Here is a 24,313-nt window from a genome sequence, read left to right on the forward strand (position 1 = left end):
TTTGGGCACCAGGGACCACTTCTGTGGAACAACTTTACCAAGGACTGAGGGTTGGGGGAGTTTCAGGCTGATTCAAACATATTACATTTATTGTGGACTTTATTTCTGTTATTATTATATCAGCTCTACCTCAGATCATCAGGCATTAGATCCTGGAGATTGGGAATCCTTGGGTTAGGGAGTAGAGAAAGGGAATTGAAAGCTATTCTACCCAGATTATTATTCCCTAGGGCTGGCTCCAGGGCCGGGTAGAGAAAGCTTATTTTACACATGAACCCACATGACAATTATAGGGATTTCTGTGAAGGACTGCTGTCTTGGGTCTTCACAGGACACAAAGCCTAGTCCATGAGATCTTGTCAGGCCTAGAATGTATCAGGAAGACAACCTTCTCCTGTCTCTGGAATCAGAAAATCCTCACTCTTCTAGATTGGTGCCGTGCGTTCATTTATTGTTTTAAGAACTATGTATTCATTCCCAGCTGGGTGACAATCCCTGTGCTAAGGGTCAGGGAGATACAGTTAAATTGGCCACAGCTTTTTCTCCCCAATATCCAAATCCAGTGGGAAAGACTGATGTGCAAACATTTTGAAAAGTGAAAGACTGAGCCTTGGCTGGTGGCCTCATTCCCCAAGCCTGGATTTGAGTTTCAGGAAATAGTTTTCTCAGATGGCCTTATTCTTTCAGAGGTCACATAGCTCTGAAAATTTTATGTCTTCGGAGATTAAACCCTTTTCCCTCCACTGATGTTTATAGGCTCTTGGAGTGTTGGGCAAAGATAAAGCCAGCAATTGCATTCAGATGGCTGTAATTTCCACTCCTCCTTCCTTCCAAGTCTTAATGACCAACACCACACAGTTTCCAAAGTCCCTTTTATGCACTTCCAGAAGTGGCAGGGCCTATAGTTAGTGCTGCATAGAGCAGTTCCTGCCTGAGATTCCACTTGCTGTCAGCTGGGGCTGTTTGCAGAATACGTTAATCCCAGTATGGGGAGAAAGCTCCCCAGCAGTTGGTTCTCTTTACTTGCTTATGTTTCTAGTGGGAGGCGGCTTCCAAATATTCAGAAATAATCCTTGTGCTGTTAGCCCAGGCTGAACTGTGAAAGGTAAATTATTTAGCTGTTCATGACCTCTGTGCATTGGGTAGTAAACCAAGTCAAAAGTTTTTTTCTCATTAGATCCATTCATCTATAACGGACATAAATGGGAACTGTTGCTTCAGATAAAGTGTAATTAGCAAAGAGAAACAAAAAAACATAACCCAAACAAACAAAGACAAAAAATAACAAATGTTGATGAGGATGTGGAGAAATTGGAACCTTGTGCTCTATCAGCAGGGATGTATAATAGTGCAGCCATTGTGGAAATCAATATGGCAATTCCTCAAAAAACTAAATGTAGAATTACCATATGATCAAGAAATTCTGCTGTTGGGTATATACTCCAAAAAATCTGAAAGCAAGGACTCAAATATTTGTATACCAGTGTTCAGTGAAATATTATTTATGATAGCCTAAAGGTGGAAACAACTCAGATGCCGATGAATAGATGAATGGATTAACAAAATGTGGTGTATCCGTGCAATGGAATTCTGACACATGGTACAACATGGTCAACTCACATGATTCCACTTATATGAGGTCCTAGAGTAGTCAAATTCATAGAGACAAAGTAGAATAACAATTGCTAGGAGGTTGCGGGGTGGAGAGGCTGAGGGGGGTCAGTGTTTAATGGCACAGAGTTTCAGTTTGGAAATATGAAAGTCCTGGAAATGGATGGTAGTGAGAGTTGAACAGCCATCACCAGCCCTAAAAGAGGCTCCAGGGATTTAACATTGAGCCAGGCAGAGGACCTGATGACAAAGGTGATCTCTTACATTGTTTTCTACTGATGGTGGATGGACAGTAAACATTTAACAGATGAAGAAGGTGACACAGGTGCTATAAGGACTTTGGGAAATGTAAAATCAGGAATGTGGTAGAAAACTGTATTATACCTGTGCATGGGGTGGGATGTGCTTTAGCTGGTGTGGCCCAGGAAGGATGCTGAAGAGTTGACACTTTGAGTAAGTTCTGAATGATGAGAAGTGATTTGATCGACCAAATCTTTTTTTTTTTTTTGATCAACCAAATCTTAACTGAATATGTTTGGGCCCCATTTTACCTGAAATCTCATTGAGATTTCCGAGACATAGAAACGTCTACAAAATCTAAATCTTATTAATTGTGCTTGCAAAGCATGAGTGTCTGTGTTGCATATTCTTAAATTGCTTGGGGACTGAGAGGGGGACAAACAAGGCATTAGCAGTCTAGAATGTTAAAGTGTTTCTTACTGACTACCAAGTGCTCAGACCTGGCAGTATTTTCACCTAGGAAATGTGTTAGCCAGTTGCATATTTTTCCAGGAACTGAATCCAGTGAAGTTTGCCGTGAGCCTTCTTGGAAAGCCCTTTATGCATTTTAGAAAATAATTGATTTACAAAAATTGGTTTATAACTGATATTTTTATCACTTGTTATCATTCAAAAGGAGATTCTATTTCACCTTGGAAACTAGGGCTATTTAAAACTTTGAGTGTGGAATTTGATTTCTTTTCTTTTTTTTTTTTTTTTTGTAATTGGCTTAAGATGGAAAGAAATATGCTTCTGGGACAATGAAGTGTGTGTACAGTTGATTTGTACGATGTGTTTAGATTTCCAATTATGTGTTTTAGAGACTCCTCTGTTGTTGCCCAGATTTTTCTTTTTAAATCGGAATCTCAGGGTAAAGATGAGAGCTCCCTGAAGACCTTGGAAATACAGTGGAATTGTTAGAAGTCTGCATCACACAGGCCTTGATTTGTGATGGTGCTCACAGCACGTCTGTAAAACCCTGAAGCCCCTCCAGGCCCGTTAAGTAAGAGAGTCCTGTGACTTCAGCATTGGAGAGCAGGTCATTTTGCAATCTGTTCTTTATCAGAGTACATGGCTATCTTTGCTTTAGGATAATGAAATAGTATTCCCCAGAACAGAAGAATTGAAATCATTTGAATTTCAAGGCTGTAGATGACCTATCATTCTTGGAAATTTTGACCTATGAACTAACCGGGAAATTATTTCAGTGTCATGGAAATCTCTGGTCTTCTCAGGTCTTACCCTCCTCTGCTGGTTTGGGTTGGGGTTGGGTTGTCTGCTGGGCAGTGATGACTGATGCCAGGGTGTGCACAACGCATGGCTCAGAAGGCAACTCTGGGATTAAGTCTTCATCTTTAATGATGCCTGAGAGAAGTCAGCTCCTGATTCCTTTAGGAGAGCCAGCCTTTGTTTTGGAAATCAGCAATGATTAGAACATGGGTACATGAATAGACACACTTCTGTCAAAAACAGTTTAACAAAGGCCTATTGGATGCTTGGCACATCTTGAAATAGGGGCTGTTGTGAAGCAGAAGTTTCAGCCCAAGTAGCTTCAAACCCCGTTGAGGAGACAACAAATAAAGAAATAGAATCAGAAAACAATAGCAGAAGAATCAAATCAGCATACCTGGATTAATGTCTTGAGGACATGGGCTGTGTGAATCGATGTGCTGGGATTAGTTGCTGAACAAAAAGAGAAAGAAAGTAGGAGGTGGTCAGTGTGACTGGAGAGACCAGGAGGTCAAGGGGGCTTGTTGAGCAGGTGGAGCCTTGGTAGGCTTTGAAAGAAGACCGTGATGGAACAGTCTGGGGTCAGGGCCAGGAACACTTCTGAAGAGCTCAGAAACCCAGCCCTAAACCAGGGCATAGGAAAAAATACTGTCTAAAGGGTTAGTTGTGTTTGAGAAACATTCATCGTTTCTAGCATCCCAAGTGTTATCTGTAGGGTTAAGAGGGATTAGATGGGGGAGGTGGCAGCCTTTGTGATCTGTGGTCAGATGAGTTTGGTTCATGTTGGAGTAAGCAGCTCAGAGTTTCCCCCACAAGCTTCCTCAAGCCTCTCGTATGCCGATGTTCATGGTGACTTTCCAGCTGGGCATAGGCAGTGTGCAGTTTCCCAGTTTCCTGCTTATTCAACCACAGAACCATTTTTTTTTTTCCAGGAGGATCCTACAGGAATAGAGTTCCAAAGAATATAATTGAGTTGGGGAAATACTAGCCTAAATGGTTTTATTTCAGTATGGTTTTTAGTGCAAGTCACTCGCAATAGAGTCATGTTTTCAGTGGTCTGAAAGCCCAAGGGTATTGACTAGAAATAAGTTAGAAGGACTTCATTTAAAGAAACCACCAGTGAATGAGTGCTCCTCCAAGAGAACCCAGCCTACAGTAAAATACCACGGGGTTCTCCAAATTCAGAAGTTATTTGATATATTGAGACACTTAACGTAAGCTTTATTTATTTTTTTTCATTTATTTTTATTAGTTGGAGGCTAATTGCTTTACAGTATTGTAGTGGTTTTTGCCATACATTGACATGAATCAGCCATGGATTTACATGTGTTCCCCATCCTGATCCCCCCTCCCACCTCCCTCCCCATCCCATCCCTCTGGGTCATCCCAGTGCACCAGCCCCAAGCACTTGTCTCATGCATCCAACCTGGACTGGCAATCTGTTTCACACTTGATAATATACATGTTTCAATGCTGTTCTCTCAGATCACCCCACCCTCGCCTTCTCCCATAGAGTCTAAGAGTCTGTTCTATACATCTGTGTCTCTTTTCCTGTCTTGCATATAGCGTTATTGTTACCATCTTTCTAAATTCCATATATATGCATTAGTATACTGTATTGGTGTTTATCTTTCTGGCTTACTTCACTCTGTATAGTGGGCTTCAGTTGTATCCATCTCATTAGAACTGATTCAAATGAATTCTTTTTAATGCCTGAGTAATATTCCATTGTGTATATGTACCATAGCTTTCTTATCCATTTGTCTGCTGATGGGATCTAGGTTGCTTCCATGTCCTGGCTATTATAAACAGTGCTGCGATGAACATTGGGGTACACGTGAGATACTTAACGTAAGCTTTAAAAACCACTGTTTTTGTTAATGTCATTCCTTTTCTTCTCTTGCAATATGAGAAATGATTTTGCATCAGCAGTACAGCCCCACCATGGGGCAGAACACTGGGTCATGGTAGTTGGGGCTGTGAGTGAAGATAAAACTCCAAGAGCTGGCAGGATTGGGGTTGTAGAAAAAGTACAGGCTGTCTAGTCACATTGAACTTCACACTAGCTCTGCATAATTTTAAAGTTAAGTATGTCCCAAATATTGCACTGGACATACTAATACAAAAAAGTATTCATTGTTTACCTGAAGTTGAAATTTAACTGGATATCCTGTGTTTTTGATTTCTAAATCTGACACCCTTCCACGAGATGTCTGGGAAATCTAGACATGTGGACCAGAAAGTGACTTAAAATGTAAAGGCAAGGTAGCAAGAATCTGCTCCAAGTTTTGGAGACCCTGGAGCCTTCTCCTGGGAGATGGATTACTCCATCCTCAAGCTCCCTCTCTCCTGTTCCCTTTTATTACATCTCCCACAGTTTGGGAGATTTTATACATGAGAGGTTGCAGGCTGGAAGGTATTTTATTTGGCTCACACACTTTTAAAAAACAAGCAAATGTAAGATCTAAAACTTTTCCTTCGGGTAAAAAAAAAATAGCGTAGATTTTCAGCTTCTTTGGAAAATGCAAAAAGTATAGTATATAGTTTCATAGAATGAAGCGAGTTGTGTCTGAACCTCGAACTCTTGAAACCACAAAGACTACAAATTCCCTGCCTGCAGTGAACATGGTGTAGGTGGGCCCAGTGTAGTCCAGGGCAAACCTTGGGGTAGAGGAGAAGAGAAGGTGGGGTTACTGAATGCTCCTACCCTCCAATTGTGGAATTTCAAGTGTAATTGGGGACACTGAATTCTCACATGTGCAAACAAAGCAATGGTTTGGAAATGTGTTTTTGTATTGACTCTAGATGAGATGAGAGTTTTGCGAGGGAGAGATGGGCTTATTTGGTGTACGGGCGGCTCTGTGTGTTCATTTCCCTGCCAAGAAGTGAAATGTCTTAGCTCCACACTCAGTGATGATTACTAAATGGTCAGGGCTTACCAGCAGAGTCTGCTCGGGGTCTTATCAGGAGGAAAAAGAATCTAGCTAATCTCTTTGTGGAGAAAGTCTCCCCATGACCCACTGGGAGGCCAGACTGCCTGTCGCATCAGCATTCTTCTTTTCTGTGCCTCAGCCCCCTGCTCTGTGCCTCAGAAGCTCACCTTTCCCCCAGCCCTGCACGAGACATGCTTCTGAGAGCAGGGACCTGGGAGGAACAATGGGGCGGCCCCTGTGCTGTGAATAGGTGTCCCCAGGCCTGGGGGAGGAGTCAGGGATGCTGTGGCGCTGGGCTGTGGGGGCTGTGTTTGAGGGCCAGGGCTTGCTGCTGCTGCTGATCATTGTACAGACACTGGCAGGGACTCTAAGGTGCCTCTGCTAGCATTTGTGACCCTGAGGATCGCCGGCTGCCCCCAAAGTAAATCACACCATGGGTGCTTGCTGTTTCCTACGGCAACAGTAGCTCCTTGTTAATTCAGTGATGTTGGGGGCTGACAGTATTACAGGCTATTTCACATTGGCTGGGCAAAACCCCAGGTCATGAGCATACTTGATTTGTGGCCAAACCCCAGGAACCTCTTTGCTTCCTCTCCATCATCCCTGCTACCCTTCCCCCACCCCCATTTGGAATTTGGTAGTGAGTGGAGAGGGAAGCTCCAATAAAATGTTCTTCCAGGGGTCAGGCAGAACCCTGAATAATGAGTCCATTAGACTCCACAATCAATATCCAGCTTCTAAACATTATGTATATTGATGAGCTGACTGCTAGGAGACTAGTGCTAAGGGAATTGGAATCCATTTTACTGGGGCCAAATTGGTTGTTGATGGGCTATAGTAGACTGTGACTTTAACAATCAGCTAAAAATGTCCTGTCATCCAGTAAAACACAGTTCAGCACGTTGGAACCCCTGAGTACTTCCCTGAAAGCCAGGCAAGGCCGGGCCTTCACTGGGCCCTGCATCATGGCCCTGCAGGCTCTTTCTAAGAGATAGATGAGCTGACCGAGGCTCCCGAGGAAGCCTCCACTGGTGCTGGGATGAACAGAGGGAGACAGGCAGGTAGGGTGGAGGCAAGGAGGTAAACCTTTCAGCTGTGATACGAAAGCACCGACCTGTTCCGAAGGGTGTGTGAGGACTGGATCTTGGCCGTTGTGGTCCATGTTTACACAGCCTGACCTACACTGCTGACCCAGCTCTGTTCTTGGGACATGCAGGCCACAGAGTGAGATGCAGTTCCCACAATGGGAAGGAGTTCCCTTTATGGTCTTTTTGTCCAAGAGGCTCCGTGGTGGAAGGCTGTATTTATGAATAGTGTGAGGCTCAAGTGTGCATGTACCCATGGATGTGTTTGTTGTGGGGGAGGGCTGCTTTCACTGAAGCAATTCAGCCTTCCTTCCCCACCCACACATCCCAGGTATGGTACATGACATGGTTTCCTGGAACACACTGGAATCTAATATAAATTCTCCTTGTAATGAGCTGGGCTAAAGAGGAAACAGAGATCAAGTTGCCAGCACTTCATTGGATCATAGAAAAAGCAGGAGAATTCCAGAAAAACATCTACTTCTGCTTCATTGACTAGGCTAAAACCTTTGACTGTGTGGATCACAACAAACTGGAAAATTCTTAAAAAGATAGGAATACCAGACCACCTTACTTGTCTCCTGAGAAACCTGTTTGCAGGTCAAGAAGCAACAGTTAGAATGGGACATGAAACAAAGGACTGGATCAAAATTGGGAAAGGAATACATGAAGGCTGTATATTGTCACCCTGCTTACTTAACTTTGGAGAAGGAAATAGCAACCCACTCCAGTAATTTTGCCTGGAGAATTCCATGGACAGAGGAGCATGGCAGGCTACAGTCCATGGGGTTGCAAAGAGTCAGGCATTACTGAGCAACTATCATTTATTTAACTTATATGCAGAGTACATATTGTAGAATGTCAGGCTGGATGAAGCACAAGCTGGAATCAAGATTGCTGGGAGAAATATCAATAACCTCAGATATGCAGAGGACACCACTCTTATGGCAGAAAACGAAGAGGAACTAAAGAGCCTCTTGATGAAGGTGAAAGAGGAGAGTGAAAAAGCTGGCTTAAAACTCGACATTCAAAAAACAAAGATCATAGCATCTGGTCCCATCACTTCATGGCAGATAGATGGGGAAACAATGAAAATGGTGAGAGACTTTATTTCTTGGGCTCCAAAATCACTGCAGATGGTAATTGAAGCCATGAAATTAAAAGACACTTGTTCCTTGGAAGAAAAGCTATGATAAACCTAGATAGCATATTAAAAAACAGAGACATTACTTTGCCTACAAAGGTCTGTATAGTCGAAGCTATGGCTTTTCCAATAGCCAAGTGTGGATGTGAGAGTTGGACCATAAAGAAGGCTGAGCGTCAAAGAATTGATGCTTTCAAACTGTGGTGTTGGAGAAGACTCTTGAGAGTCCCTTGGACTACAAGGAAATTAAACCAGTCAATCCTAAAAGAAATCAGTCCTGAATATTCATTGGAAGGACTGATGCTGAAGCTGAAACTCCAATACTTTGGCCACCTGATGTGAAGAACTGATTCATTGGAAAAGACCCTGATGCTGGGAAAGATTGAAGGCAGGAGGAGAAGGGGACGACAGAGGACGAGATGGTTGGATGTCCTCACCTACTTGATGGACATGAGTTTGAGCAAGCTCCAGGAGATGGTGAAGGACAGGGAATCCTGGCATGTGGCAGTCCATGTGGTCGCAGAGTCGGACACAGCTGAGCGACTATAAAACAAAAGCTGGTCACTAAGTCCAAGTTGAAGAGTCTTGAGCTCCTGGTCTGTTGAGCATCCTTCCTGCTCATTTGGGCCACTGCTGGGTGTAGAAATGCCGAGTCTGAGGTTCTAGTGCTGTTCAACGGACATAGCCTGGGCCAGGTCACTGCCAAGTTTTGGAGAACAGGTTTTTGGAGGCAGGAAGTCACAGGTATTTAGGTTAATTAAACCCTTACACCTCTCCAGCTGGAGAACTGCTCTGAGATACTCTGGAGATTTACAATTGTGCCTTTACTAAAGCAAAGCCTAAACACACCCAAAATTAAAACAAGTTGAGCCTCTTCTCCCTGTGGTGCAGTGTTTGGCTTGGTGCAGTTTAATTTGGGTCGGGGGAAGTTTAGTGTTTCCTATATTCCCTCTGAATATCTGTCATCTGATTCTGAGCACAGGTCTGGCTGGTGTGATCCCGGGTCATTCCTGGTTATGTGTGGGGCAGTTTCCTCTGCCTCTGCATGGTGCTGCATCCCTCCACATGTTCCCCGATTAAGGGGCAGTGGGAGCAGGGGCTGTGATCTGTTGCTGTTGGCCTTCCACTACCTCTCAGGTGGGAGCTCTGGGTATCTGTGTTCCAACAGTTTCTGAGATGCCTGACTGCGTGAGCAAGGCCTGCTGAGACCGGGGCAGGGGGGCAGCACTGTTGGAGATTGGCCATGCCACCCCACTCCAACTTGGCTGAGCCAATGTTTGGCAGGGGGTCTGCCTGCAAGGCAGCACTGGGCCTTTACTCATCAGTCCAGGCCCAGAGGTCCTGGTTGGGGCCCTGGGTGAATAAGGGGCACAGATGGCATCCTCCTCACAGCCCCTGCAGGCACTGCTGTGGGTGGTGCCCCTGGTGGGCTCCAGAACAAGGGAAGGGAGGGTTAAGTGTGGTGAAGAGGAGAGAAAGAGGGTCAGCAGGATCTGAAGAACAAAGATTAAAATCCTTGAAGTGATTGGATCAGCAATGGAGGAGAGAGCCTGGAAGAGAGGAAAATTGAGTCTTAAATATCATGGAGCATCTGACTGGGAGTGAATGGGTTTTAATTGCACTGGCAGTTAGCAAAGGGAGAAATAATTGGCCCCCTGTTGAGCGACTTTCAGGAATTAGAGGCAGGCCAATTGGATATTGAGGAAATACTTGAAGGGACTGGATAATGTTTGGGTTCGGAGGCTAAGAATGTCTTCGAGACCATTCTGTGTTTTCTGAAGAGCTTCGGGGGCTACTCTTCTGCAGAATTAGGAAAGAACTGGACTAGACTGGGTTTATCCCTGGCGGGAAGGTAGCCACATTAGAACACATTCCCCTGAGGCCTTCCCCAATTGTCTTGCTAGATGTTTTCCTGCTTTGGAGGTGGCCCTCAAGGGTGTGGCTGACTTGTCACGCACACATCTCATGTTTTCCTCCACAGTCAGTCTGCAAGGCCTTGATTGCTCCACGGACTGTTCTATCCTGAAGACAGTGGAATAGCCTGGAGCAAGTGGGAGGCTTGGTTCCAAGGCCCAGAGCTGCCCTGGGCCTCCTCTCCCAAGCCAAGCAGAGCAGATCCAAGCCTGCTCTCATCCCAGCATCCCTTTTGCACTTCCCCACATGGGTGGCTGTCAGCAAACTCCTTGCTTCTCGGGTCCCTGTGCATTGTCCTAAACCGGACACACTATTAGTATATGCTTCTAGCCTTGTGCCGGTTAGGTGGGTTAGGATTTATAAAGTGCTGAGAACAGTGCCTGGTATCTATATTAGTAAAGAAAACCTTGTCCAGAATGATCTCTCTTGTCACTCCGTTTTCACTTCTTATAATTCTGTTTCATGTTCTTAAACCTCTAAGTGAGGAGGGTAATTATAACCTTATTTGGGAGATAGGAAAAGCACAGAGAGACTTTGGGTATGTTTTCTGAGTGCAGGTGGTTGGTTAATGGATGGAAAAACCAAGAACTCAAGAACTTGGTTCAGAAGGGGAAAGAACTGCTTTCAAGCTGAGTGGCCCTGACTATCTCTCCATGTCCCTTCAGTTTCCCCTCCACTTTCCAGTCGTGTCCTTGGCCACAGGGGCCTGCTTCCCAGACACAGGATGAGGATGGTAAAGCAAGTCCTAGGCACTGGGAAGAAACATGTCCTGAGGAGGCAGCCCAGCCCCGGGCTGTGGGAGCAGGCTGGCAGGCTGGCTGCTATGCAGCCTGTGGGGAGGAAGCCTGGGGAGGGCTCGAGGGTCTCGGCCTGAAGGCTCAGAGTGCAGTCTGCTTCTGAGTGCTAAGGGAGTGTGACCGGAAGTGGCCACGCCAGCCTCTCAGTGCCCTTTGGACAAAGGCCTAGCAACTGGAAAGATGCATTTCCCACAGCACCAAAGGGGCTGGCCCAGGTTGGCCTGGGTGGAGAGAAGGAGAGAGCTGTCCTCTGAAGGGGCTCATCTAGCCTGTTGGCTTCTTGCTGAAAACTGACATGGTCTGCATGGGGATCCTGCTCCTTACCAGACAATGTGGGGCCTCATCAGGATTAAGGCAGGTGGAAGCAGTTCACCAGATACCCCACCAAGGAGTCTCACCCTTGTCACCACCACCCCACTCCCTGGCTCGTGGGTACCAGAAAAGCACTTCCTCAAATGCTAAGTGCACAAAAGTAACCTGGGCATCGCAGACTGATGCAGATTCTGACTCAGTGGGTCAGGGCATGACTGCGATTCTATATGTCTGCTCAGCGGCCAGTCTTGCTGAGGCTGCTATTCAGGGACCCTGTGTGAGAAGTGAGGATCTAGAAGGCATGCTGCTGGGCCTGGATGTCTTTCCGGTTGAGAGCACTGTGCACAGGCTCTGTTTTCCTTCTCATGCTCACAGGTTTCTCAGCACCAGCCAGATGGGAGCAAGCCTGAGGGAAGCTAATGAGGTCCCACCGGGGCAGAGCGGAGGACCTCCCTGAGTGAGCGTTGCTCTGCTTACCCCGTGAGGAATGAACTATCCTCCACGGTCAGCAAAACCCTGGAAAGAGGGGAGCAGGCAGGCTGTGGCTCCCTCCTCCCTCCTCTGAGCCCTGCGGTGATCTGTTCAGGCAGCTTTCTACTTAACACTCTGATTTCTGTGTCTAATCGATTGGCTCCTCTTTGTGCCCCATGAAAATGCATGACTGAGTTTTGACCTTGACGCTGGCAGGCCATGCAGGCAGGCTTCTGTCTCTCACTGGCTCTTTGAACTTAGAAAAAGGTGAGGGAAGAAAAACAGCAAACTGCTTTGCCAAAAAATTGTTGTCATTAGTAAAGTGACCTCTTTGCATTAAATCCTATAGTTATTAATACTATAATAATACCACTCCCTTCCATTTGTAGATTGTTTTACAAAGCATGTTCATAGCCATTATCTTGGTTGATAGTCAAACTGCCATTATGAGATGGATAGAAGATTATTGTCCCCAGGAAACTGGGGCCAATGGCTCACATTGGCTTAGGAGCTTGCCAAAGGTCACAGTAGCAGTGGCTAACAGAACTGGGATGCGCTCACATCTTACTAGAGTGATATTGACAGTTCCATAGACTTGCTGACATTGTAGGTCATAATTTTGCCTCATACAAAACATTGTGATTCCATATTAAGGAAGACTGTCAAGGTGTCATCAACCTGTAGCTGGATATTAAGACTGTTCCTAAAATAATCCTAAAGTGCATAGCTGAGAAGGCTCTGAAGTTTAAAAAGTATTAAAATAGAAACTAGAGCAAATAAAATTAGCAAAACAAATAAAACCATAGGGAAATAAGCTAGAAAACATGTTTTAAATTATTCAACCTCTCCTTCCCTCCTTCTTTCTCTCCCTTTCTCTCTCTGTCTTACACACACACACACACACACACACACACACACACACACTCGCGCTTAGCTTTCCTGGCAGGGTTAACCATCCACAGTGAAGCATTTAGAAAAACCACCCAGGTAGGAGTCAGTCAGTCGTGCCGTGCTCGTTGGAGTCATTCCTGGAATGTCCCCTCTGTATCACCATACCTGTGTCCTTCCTTCAGGCAGGCATTCCAAGCCACTGCCCGTGACAAGGCCAAACACATGGACAACGACAGCTTAATTTCCCCCAAACCTTCTTTAGGTCCTTATTCCTCCAGGGTTGCCATGGAGACAGCCTACTGCCTCCTCCCTCAAATAGAAGTGGAATCTCACTGCTGCTTCTGTGCAAGGTAGAAGCGATACGGCAGCATTTCTGTCAACGACCCTTTCCAGTAAATTCCCTCCACCTGCCTCCACCCAGTCAAGTGCCCAGGAATGTGTGAGCAGGGCACCCAAACTCACGCTGAAGGGCACTTAAAAAATAAAACACCCGAAAATAATCACTTCTAAGTTCCATGTGTAGTTAATGATTCTAGGAATGCCACTGCTAAGCTGCTGTTTTAAAAAAACATGTACCCATGCACAGCTGGAGCCTCCCCACAAAGTAGTCTCTGACGATTGTTGTTGTCTTCATGGACTGGCTGTCCTGGAGTCCTGAGGGCTGTGTGCTTAGTCCTGGTCTGGGAACAACTGGGAAGTGGGAGGAGGTGGCAGTGAGGAATCTCGAGAGTGCGGAAGCAGGGGTCCCAACGCACCCTCAGGTCCTAGTGCTGCCTTGGGCTTCCAGTCACTGGGCGGGCAGGGACCCAGGCTACTGGGCACAGAGGTGGCTGCGGGTCAGATCTTAACTCTCCCACTTACCAGCTCAGGGTCTTTGGCGGAGTTTCTTAATATCTCAGAGCCCCAACTTCTTTCTCCTTCCTCAGGAAGGCAGTTGCAAGCATCACATGACCCGTGTGTGTTGAAGAGCCTAGCGCGAAGCAAGTACTCAGTGGACACTAGCTCAGTCCTCTCCTCATCACTACCCTACTAATGAGGATGGGCCAGGGTGGAGGGGTGGAGGAGCTGGGGAGGAGCCTCCTGAGGCTGGGCAAGAGCAAAGTCAGTGCTTGGGGGTCAGAGCTGTGAGTGTGGATGGAGCAGTGAGCAGATGCTGGACAGAGCCCCGAGCTGCATGCCCGGCACACCAGCGGGCCGTGTGGGGAGTGTGTACTGAAGGCAGCTTGTTGAGGGTCACACTGTGAAGGGAAATGAAAGTCAGGGATGGAGACTAAGGCAAGAAGTGATGGCACAAAATGAAAAAAAACTGAAACTGCTCTTCACAGGTGAACGTTCTCTGGGTTGGAGAGCTGGGCTGATGACTATAGGCTGCTCACATCTGTGTGCCATGGCTCAGACTTAAGGAAAGGCTTGCGTCTTCCACCTCAGTGTCCCAAGAGATATTGACCACTGGCATTTTCAGCCTAAAGGGTTTTTTCTTTATGAATTTCCTTGGACTGGAATCCAAGGAAAATGCTTCTCAATCAACATGAAGAAGGCATGGGTCATTTAAAACCAACAAGCAAGAAAAAGCTGCCTTTTCCCATAAACACCATCTCTAGCCCCCCACTATGCAACCTTCCCCAACGTTTCTCAGAACATGACTGGTTGAGGAAAGGAGCTGTAGAGTGGCCGATGCCTGCCCAGCACCGGAGGGCGAGTATCGCCTGTCCATATGCACCATGTTGTGTGCCCGGAGTGTGGACATCTCTCAGGATGATGGGTCAGCAGATCCCAAATGTGGCCTGAGGGACTGGGGCTCTCCATGTTTAAGAGGCCATGCCCCTGTGCTGCACATGGTCTCATTTCCCCTAAATCCTGGAGACCTGAAGAGAAGTTGCTTTGCAGGAGTACTCTTTGCAAGCTCTGCCTGGAGGCAAAGAATGGATTAATGAGATGACCACTTAGAGTCTCTGTCAGCCTGTTTCCTGAGACTTCAGAAATCCTCCAGGCCAAAGGATAACTGAAACAATGTGGTGCAGTGGTTACAGATGAGAGAGTTGACAAACGAGAAAAGTAGAGAATTTCTGGTTTGCCAGGCAGCCAGGAGAATCCTGCCCAAACCTTTCGGTAACTGAGTTTAAGGGACTGAGTGTGCTTGGGGATCTTTCTCTCTCCACCAGAGAGAGCTTCCGGGGGGAGAGAGAGGTCCATGTATTGGTTGTTGTTGTTTACTTGAGCAGTCACTTAGTTGTGTCCAACTCTTTTGTAACCCCATGGACTGTAGCCCTGCAGGCTTCTTTGTCCATGGGATTTCCCAGGCAAGATACTCGAAGGGGTTGCCATTCCTTCTCCAGGGGATCTTCCTGACCCCCAGGTATCCTGAACTCTGGGTCTCTTGCATTGCAGGCTAAGCCACCTGGAAAGTCGCACATATTGGTCATAGTATTAGAATAATACCAGTAATAAAACCTTGCATTTTCCAAAGTACTTTTGTATTGTTGGATATTTACAGTACTCTGGAAGATAGGGAGGGTGTGATCCTGGATCAGAGAGCAGATGACAGGTCAGTACCCTGCCGGGAGCCATACAACTAGTTCGTGACAGATGGAGGGCCTGTAATCCATGCCTCCTCAGCTGCAGGGCAATGATACTTCTTTCTGAGTGAGCTGCAGGTGGTGGAGGAGAAGGGAGAAATAGGAAGGATGTCACACGGGACCATCACCGTGGACCAGCTCTGCTTCAGTTGTGTGGAGGAGGGGCTCCGCCTTAGGAGTATAGCTGGTGGACGGGTGCCACGTGCTGCAGGACCCTGACTTCGAAGGGTGAATCTAAGCCATTGTTAAGGAGAAGGTGTGTGACAGCTCCTGGGAGTAGGGACAATTCAGGAGGCTGAGGGCAGCCTCTCTGGGGCAGAGGCTTTGCAGGCAGCATGGAGTGGCCTCAGAAATGCAGCTTAGAGGAATCTCTTGGCAGAAATCACCACTTGAGCAGCCAGGATCCCTTCTTGGCCCCCTGGCTTCAGCCAGATAGAACTTGAAGGCTTCTAACACAGAGTAGATTTCAAAGGAAAAGCTTTGAAGGGAAAAGAGTCTGTGTGAGAGGAAGGGTTTGGAAGTGACAGAATGGGGTTTGGAAATAACAGAATAGGCTGACTTCGCTTAGGAATCTGGAAAGGAGCCCTACAGACGTCTGCGGTCTGCTTCCCGGAAGCCTTCTGGGGGCCACTAGCCAACCAGTGCCAGAGCCCGGAATGAGTGTCCTGATGAAGTTCAAGCCCACACTTCACTGGGCCACACTGGGGACACAGCAGTGACATGATGGCATTGTTGAAATGTACAGAATTGGTGTTTAGGAGCTGCTTACCTTAATGAGACAGCTAGATTCTCCATCATAGTTGTCTTGTCTAACCCCCAGATGCAGGCAGAAGTAAAACAGAGCCTGTGAACACACTGTGTAAGTGAAGGTCCAGTCAGAAACCAACAGGGGTGCTGCTGAGATGGAGTTCCTTTTATTCATTGAGGCAAAAGCCTTGGCTTCTGGTCCAGACTCTCTGCTCAGTAGAACATTGGGGTTCCAGTGTTCCTTGGATTAAGTGATTCTTGTTGAGAGCTGCTTATAGTCTTTGAGGACCACCCTACTCTCACCAGTCCCAGTTTTCAGGACTTGTGGCTGAAAGACCTACTTCAGCATCACTATTTTTTTTCTATCTACCTATCCATTTTCTCACTCATTCACTCATCCACCCACTCACTCACTCAACAGCTCTAATGTATTGAGTGAGCACAGCCCGACTTCTAGGGGTATAACCTGCAGGCATTACCCCTGCCATCCAAGGGTTCCGTGTATAGTCAAGGAGAGGAACCAGATGTATAAGAGTTATAGTGTCATTTATCTTTCATCTATGATGGTTCCAGGACTTTCCTCATAATGCCAGCCAGCCAGCCAAAACTTGAGTATCTATCCCTCAAGTCCTAGGAAAACAAGGATTCCTCCTCTTGTCCCATTTTGGGGGGTGGTGGGTGTGTGCAGAATTTGTGGAGATTTAATTTGCGGCCTACGAATTTAATGGAAGTACTTTTCTCCTTGAGTGGAAACCAGTAACAATGCCAAGAGCTGTTAGTGGATGCAGTTTTCTCTGCATGTGTAACAAAGTGTAATTCACGTTCTGGTTCCTGAAATAACTTATTGGTGACTTAAATTACAGATATGCATATGGCATCATGCTCAGTGCTGTGAGGACATTAAGACATTTGCTACATAATGTTAGGGAGATAATACATCCATATGTGAATTAAAAAAATAATGGTGCTAGCGCAGTGGAGGGTAAGTACCCGAGTGCCTAGACTGGCTAATAAGATGAGTGGATGGTAGAGCCTGGGGCTACCTATGGGAACATAGGAGGAAGTGATGAGTTCTGTTTGGACACGTGGAGTTGGATATGTCTTGGAGACATTGTAATCAGAGGGCTGGGGGCTCTCTGAATCTGGGGCTTAGGAGTGCTGCAGGCTGTAGATCTTGATTTGGGGATTAGCATTTGGAGGATGCAATGCCATGGTGGTCAAGGAAGTATGTGTAGAAAGAATCCAACAGAAAACCAAGCCCAGGACAGGGACCTGAAGAAATCCCAAGTACATGGAATGAACAGAGGGAGACTGACCAGAGGAGTGGGTGTGATATAATGAGGTGGGGGCTGGTCCCCAAACCAAAGAGCATTTAGAGAACAGAGAGGGTTGTTAACAGTTTCATGTCTTCAAGAGTGATCAAAGTGAACAACATCCAACGGTTGTTGGATCCTTGGGGAGAACAGTCTCAAGAGGAAGTCAAGGGCAGAGGGCAGAGTGCACTAGGAAAGAGGGGCAGTGGAGGAGTGGAAAGTGCAGGGAGACCCTACGTTCAGGACTGTAGGGCAGCGGAGAGCATGGGTGAGAGCTTTCAATATCCCCCCATAGCCAGCCCAAAGGTGGGGGTTGTTATTTTCTGGTTACAGAGGAGACTGAGTTCAAAGAAGTAAAATAATTTGCCCTCTTCTATATTACTATTATAAACAGAAACCCCCCTCCACCCCAATAAAGGTTATTATTTTAAAATGTTTCCAAAACATTTGCAAAAAAGAAAGTGGCAGAGTAGGGATGCAGATCCTAATATACCTGACTCCAAAGTCTAGGTCTTTGCTAATCAAAGTGGTGGTTCAGGGGCCACTAACATGGGCATCACCTGGGACCCAGTTAGAAATGCAGATTCTCAGATCGCACTCAGACCAACTCAGACGCTGCATCTTAACAAGATCCAGGTGATGCACATGCACATGTGAGAAGCATCACTAGGGCTTTCTGCTATACCATGTTTAGTAATCTAGGTATCAGGTAAGGAGGACCCAAGTTATGAAGTTGACATAAAAGCAGAGAAATGGGTGGGAGAGACATGCAACTCCCATCTTTCCCTGTAGTCGCACAAGACATCTGCATGTCCTTAGCTGATCTCAAGTGTTCGTCTTCACCATGAAGGGTATCCACTGGCCCGTAAGGCCTTCCAGCGAGCCTGGGAGGGGCCTTCTTCACCATAGGATGATAGAGTACATTGGGCTCTGGACAAGCTTTGCTACATTTTTAATTAACAGCCATTTTCTTCACATAATGCAAATGCAAAGGAAGAAAACACCTTTTCAGAGGCTAACATAATTAAGCTGCATAGGTTAGTCTGATCTTTGCTGCCTCTCCAAAGCTCTCCAAGGGAAGATAACTCATGTATATGGAGATTTGTTCAGATGTTTTTGCTTCTCAAAGATTTGGTAACTGCCTACCTGTGATGTTTTTTAATTACAGCAACCACCTCTTTGACTACTTGTTTTTGAATGAGTGCTCCCTTCAAGGTTCTCTTTGGTCCCTCCTCATCTGTACCTAAAACAACCAAACCACATGCCAAATGCCAAGAGAGTCTAAACCCATGTTTCCTTCTTCCTATGGGCACACTTTCTTTTTCTCACCTTTACTTTCTGTTTCTTGAAAGTTATATAGTGTTTTCTTGAGTTGATCATAAAATGAATTAGGTGAATCTTAACCCACATTTAAAAAAATATACAAAATGAAATAGAAAATATCAAAGTGCCTCATATATAATAGGGGCAACCGTTGTTTGTGAAACTTCTGTCTTGGTTATGTAAATGTGCATATCCCCAGTTTCCGTGCAAAGATGATTTCCATGCTATGAGTTATGGTTGAAAGGTATGAGAGCCACTGATCCATTTCAGTGGTTCCCTATTTACAGAATCACTGAAACATAGAATGTTTTTTAAATTACCCATTTCCAGGCCTATTTCCACCCATTGGTTTCAGGAATCTGTATCTGAAAGCATTTTTAGAGATTGCAACCATCAACAATGTTTTAGATCTGCTGGCCTGGTTCACACTCCCACCCCAAGGAGGATTCCCATTAATGTTATTTCTGGCAGGTGACACCCAAACCTCTGGGTGCAGTATTCTCTCCCTTCTCACGCCAGTCATACGTATGAGGATCTTAGTTGGTGAGCATACCTCCCCACAGAGGAGCACGTAGCCCGGGCCTTGTGGGATTCGGCTTCTCGTAAGAAACGTCTCCTGGAAGCTGACCCAAACCCTGTTTGTGCACAGCTTTCACCCTTGCAGGCTTTGGTCAATCCCCTGGAGCTCTACAGAGCACATCTGTCATGTCCTCCACACTGACAGCCCTTTAGAGACTAACGAGCAGCTTTTATTTCCTTCTATAGCTTCTTTTTCTCAAATGAAGCAATTCTAGGGTCTTAAAGCGTCCTTTCAGAGAAGGCAGTGGCACCCCACTCCAGTACTCTTGCCTGGAAAATCCCATGGACGGAGGAGCCTGGTAGGCTGCAGTCCATGGGGTCGCTAAGAGTCGGACACGACTGAGCGACTTCACTTTCACTTTTCACTTTCATGCGCTGGAGAAGGAAATGGCAACCCACTCCAGTGTTCCTGCCTGGAGAATCCCAGGGACGGGGGAGCCTGGTGGGCTGCTGTCTATGGGGTCGCACAGAGTCGGACACGACTGAAGTGACTTAGCAGCAGTAGCAGCAAAGCGTCCTTTATCAGTTACGGTGGCAACTCTCTTCCTCATCCAACTTTAGTATCTCTGAACTACTCTTTTGTCGAAAGGAGAACACAGTTCACTGAACACAGTGTAAACAGCACTGTGAGCCAGGAGTTCCACTGCTCTTAGAACCAGTGACATGACCCTGGGCAAGCCATCTCATCTCTCCAGTCCTGGGTTTCTTGTTTGTCTAGTGAGCCTGCTTGATTGAATGACCCACTTTCTCAAGTTCTGGTTTTAGCCTGCACTGGGAGGAACTGGGAGGAGAGCATGTGGCTCTCAACAACAAATATGATGCTCATTTCACATTGAAGTTGACGAGCCATAATCTGATTAGAAATCTTTTGAGAGTCCGTACAGTCTTTCATTGATGGTGAATTAATTGTGTGTTGCTTTTATTGGCTTGGCATATATGGAAAGGAATGAATACCATGCATTTCTCTCCAGAAGCACCCAGCTCGTGGGGATTACACATGTACACACAACAGAGAACCCTTTCTTGGGCTTCCTGCCTCAAATTTCTATTTTCCCTTATTATCAGCCACTGAAAAAGTATCCTTTTACTAGAATTTGCCATAGTGTGCTTTAGACTGAAGAGATTATTGTCTTTTCCTTACCCCAAAGTTTTAGGCAAAATAATTTAAAATACTAGAGGAGTAGGGCAGCTTGTCCTTTCAGCCTAGTGAGAGTCTTCGTTTTTTCTTTATTATTTTGTTTTAAAAATAATTAGATTTTTTAAAAAAATGTCCAGCCAGAGCATCTGTTATTGTTGGCCTCTAAGCACATCTTAGGGATCCATGGCATGAATTTGCAAGAAGGAAGGTTTTAAATATTAATAAGATTGGGAATTGGCTCTTTTGTATGAGCGTTTTAGAATTCACTAAAGTGCCAGTGAACCCTGAAGAACTCGGCTTCTTGTCATTAGAGAGTGAGGTTCCCAGGGGGCCTTTCTAGGAGCAAGTACTTGCCACCTGAAGAGTGAACAAAGGATAAATGAAAGGCATTTGAGCTTCCTAGGGATGGATATAGACTTTCAAACCTCCCTGAAGTTTTACCAAACCCATATAATCCTTTCTGAGTTTGCAGATTAGCAAGTGGTGGCTTGGTTTTGATGTGACTCAGTTATGTCTGACCTTGGTCGCAATAGGAAATGGCAAGAGATGTGAGCAGACTACAGAAATCTGAGAGCACCCGGAGGGTATGGCCACCGCGCCCCCGCACCCCACCTGCTGTGGTAACTTCTGTAGCATCTAAACCCCCTTAAAACAGAATTGTCATCAACCAGGAAGAAGCAGGGACAATTTCTGAATTTGTTTGAGGGAGCTTACTGCTTGCAGTGAAGAGGGCAGAATTTGGAAGGCATAGTTCTGGGACTTACGTGAGAGGACATGGTTATGTTGAGAAGGAGCTCTACGGATGCCAAGGACCAATGTGGGATCAGGTGGTTTTTGAGAATGACATCAAGATTAGTTGGTCTTGGCTATCTATACTTATTTTTTCTTTAAAGTTGTCTAGGGTGTAGAGTTCTTAGGACAAGAGAGAGCAATAGATTCCTTTGTATTGAAGAAATTTCGTACCTTAGAAAGGTAAGTCTGGAGGAATATTGTTTTATTTGGGCAATTTTCACATCCTCTCACACTGAGGATTTCTTTAGCCAAATAGAGAATCTTAGATGCTCTATTCTTTTAAAGAAGCATAATATCCAAACACAGTAAAGCCTCATTAAAGAGTGTCTGTTATTCATTAATTGACTTAATATTGTGGAAAAATTTCACATGCTAGATGTAAAAAGGGTAGGTGGTGCACTTCCTTCTCTATCATGAGTGGGAAGTTTCTGAGGGTGGCTTTATATTTATCTCTGAATGTCTAGTCTCTAACAGCGCTTTACTCTTAACTTTTTCAAAATTATAACTCATTTAGTTAAACTTTGATCTTTGTGTCAGTCAGTGATTATCAACAACATACTTTGGAGGTTAAGTCTCTACTATTCAACTAACATTTTTCAAGGATGGTGGAAGAAAATAGGACCAGAATCAAGAAGCACCGAGACTTGTCTAAGGGTCAAGGTAAAGGTAACTGTTATTATTGATGTTATTAAGGCTTATGCTTGCAAAACTCAGACTTGGATGACAGTCATAAAAGACCACGTAGGATTAAAGACCAGCAAAGGGCTCAGACAATAAATGCAATTGGAGGAGGGAAAAGTCACCATATAAATCATTTTAAGGTTTCTATAGTTCCTTTAAAACCAGATGATTCAAATTCAGCTCAAATCCCTGAAGCTTTCATGGCTGTGTATAGTAAACCAATCTGTCCACCAGCTGGAAAGTCAAGGCACTTGTAGGAATTATTTTTCATGGACCAGGTTTATTGCCAGCTTGAGTCCCTCGTAGTGGGCAGGCAAAAGCTGGGGGGAGCGGGGAGGAGCACAGAAGGGTGGTAGGGGCTGAGGTTGACAAGGGGGCAGGAGAGGAAAAGGAGAAGCCAAGACCTCAGTGCCTGGCCATGAGTTCATCTGTGTTTTGCAGACTGTCATACAAAACATCTTGGAGCTTGGAAGTTTTCACAACTCATTTTAGGGCTCAAGTTATGTTCCCTTTTCTTGTCAAACAGTCATTGTCTTCAAGGGGTTTCCTATTTAAATGAGAATATGGTGGGGGAGGCAGAGCTGAAAAGCTGAACAACAAGGCAAGATGTATGATATGAACACACACACACACACACCCACCCCACCCACCAGAGGAAATACTTCAGAATACATAATGTTCTGTTTGGATGGTGGAGTTTTGAATAATTTTTCTTTCATTCTGGTTCAATTTGCCAGATTTTCTTTAATAATCTTGTATAGTGTTTATGATGAAAAGAATATTAAAAGGTAGCTATTCAAGAGATGTCACAACAGATGAAAACAAACGCCAGGGGAGGTGACATGGACAGTGTGTGGTGTGGGGTTGTTGTGGACCAAGGATACTGGGAGGCAGCTGTGCATGGGAAATGCAGGCTGGGCAGAAAGTGTGGAGGGCGGAGAGCAGAGCTGCTTCAGGGGTGTGGAGGTGCCCCCCCGCACAGAACTGCAGGATATGGCAGTGGCCGGAGTGTCACAGTTGAGCTGGACAGCCACCCAGAGAGCGTGTCAGAACAGTTAGGCCTGGAGCCAGCCCATTTTGGCTTGATAAGGCAGTTTATGTAAATCAAGGTTGTTACACGGAAACAGCTGGTTTCACTTTAGTTTAATGGAAAACAAGAGCACATCAGGGGTGGGGAGACAAGAGGGGAGGTGGGTGGACAGAGACAGGATGAGTTGGGCTCATGGGATGAGGTGGTGCAGGCAGGCAGCCTGACCAGGGAGTGAAGGCAGGTGGACAGGTGTCAGCATCAGTTTAGCTGAGAGGACCAGGTGGGGGGCAGGCTGAGCTGGATCCTTCAGGCCTGGCTTGGCCTGAGAGATCCCCTTCCCTTCCAAAGCTCATGATCTGCACATTACTTGGCCATGGAGACCACAGGAAAGCCCGTGTTTGTGAAGGTGTTTGCCTCTACCCTCCTGTCTCACTTGATTTGATATTTTTCCACTGAAGTGTGTATTGATGCCCCATTTCTGGCTTAAAATGGGGGACCCTCCTCCTCTGGGGAGCCCACGCCTCTCCTTCGGTCCCTGTTTCCTGGGATAAGCTGGCACCCAGGGGTGCTCAGTGAGGTCGGGTTCACGCTTTGGATAATGCTGGGAAAATCTGGAGTGGGCAAGGCCACCAGGAGACACAGGCCATGGAAAAGTAAGGAGGCAGCTCAAGAGAATGTAGGCTGTTGTCAGGAGCCACCTTTCTTTTTCCAAATCCAGGCCTTCTGTGACTAGTGTGGGGAGAAAAACACACAGTAAAGAGCCTGCAGACATTTGTCTCAGTATGCATGGGGCCTTCTGACAAAGGAAAGCAGAGGAAATAAATGAGAGAACTTCTCCAAAAGAGGTAAACAAACACATGTGTGGAGTCCTCACTGCTCAGGCGAGCATAAGTGCTCCCAGTAGGTGTGGAAAGGAGGTGAAGGGAGGACCCTGTGCAGTGGGAGAGGAAGAACTCAGACTCAGGACCTGGCTCGGTGCATCCTGACCCTGCTGCGCGCCAAGTGACCTCAGGCTGGCCGGTGCATCTCCTGCGTCTTTGTTTCCAGGTGCAGGCACAGTGGACCCAGCCAGTGCAGATACAACCCTGCCATGTTAATCTCCTGCAGCCCTGAGGCTACTAGGGCAAGAACTAATAGTTCCCCTGGAAGGTGAGGACACAGCTTTGCTCTTCAATGGTCAAGCAGGACAGAGCAACCTCACAGTCAAGTTTCTCTTTGACAAGAGAAAAACTTTGCTCCTGAGATCTCATGGAGGAGAGTGAAGTGACTTAGCTTGAGGCTAAACATTTAGAAGATGAGTATACACTAAGGCCTCAGCTTGAGACTTTCTAACTTCACCTCTAACCAAAGAGGGGAATGTAAAATGGTGCAGCTGTTTTGGAAAACATTCTCAAATGATTATACATAGAGTTACCATGTGACCCAGCAGTTCCACTCCTAGGTATAATCCCAATAGGAATGAGAATA

General features: G+C 45.9%; 1 protein-coding gene across 3 annotated transcripts in view; it reads left to right on the top strand.

Moving 5' to 3' along the window:
• The window catches only part of PRKCE (protein kinase C epsilon), a 535,293-nt gene that overhangs the window by 257,856 nt on the left and 253,124 nt on the right, over window positions 1-24,313 (top strand). The window lies entirely within an intron of this gene.

This window comes from Cervus canadensis, chromosome 5 (assembly GCF_019320065.1).
Source record: "Cervus canadensis isolate Bull #8, Minnesota chromosome 5, ASM1932006v1, whole genome shotgun sequence".
Classification (NCBI taxonomy): Eukaryota; Metazoa; Chordata; class Mammalia; order Artiodactyla; family Cervidae; genus Cervus; species Cervus canadensis.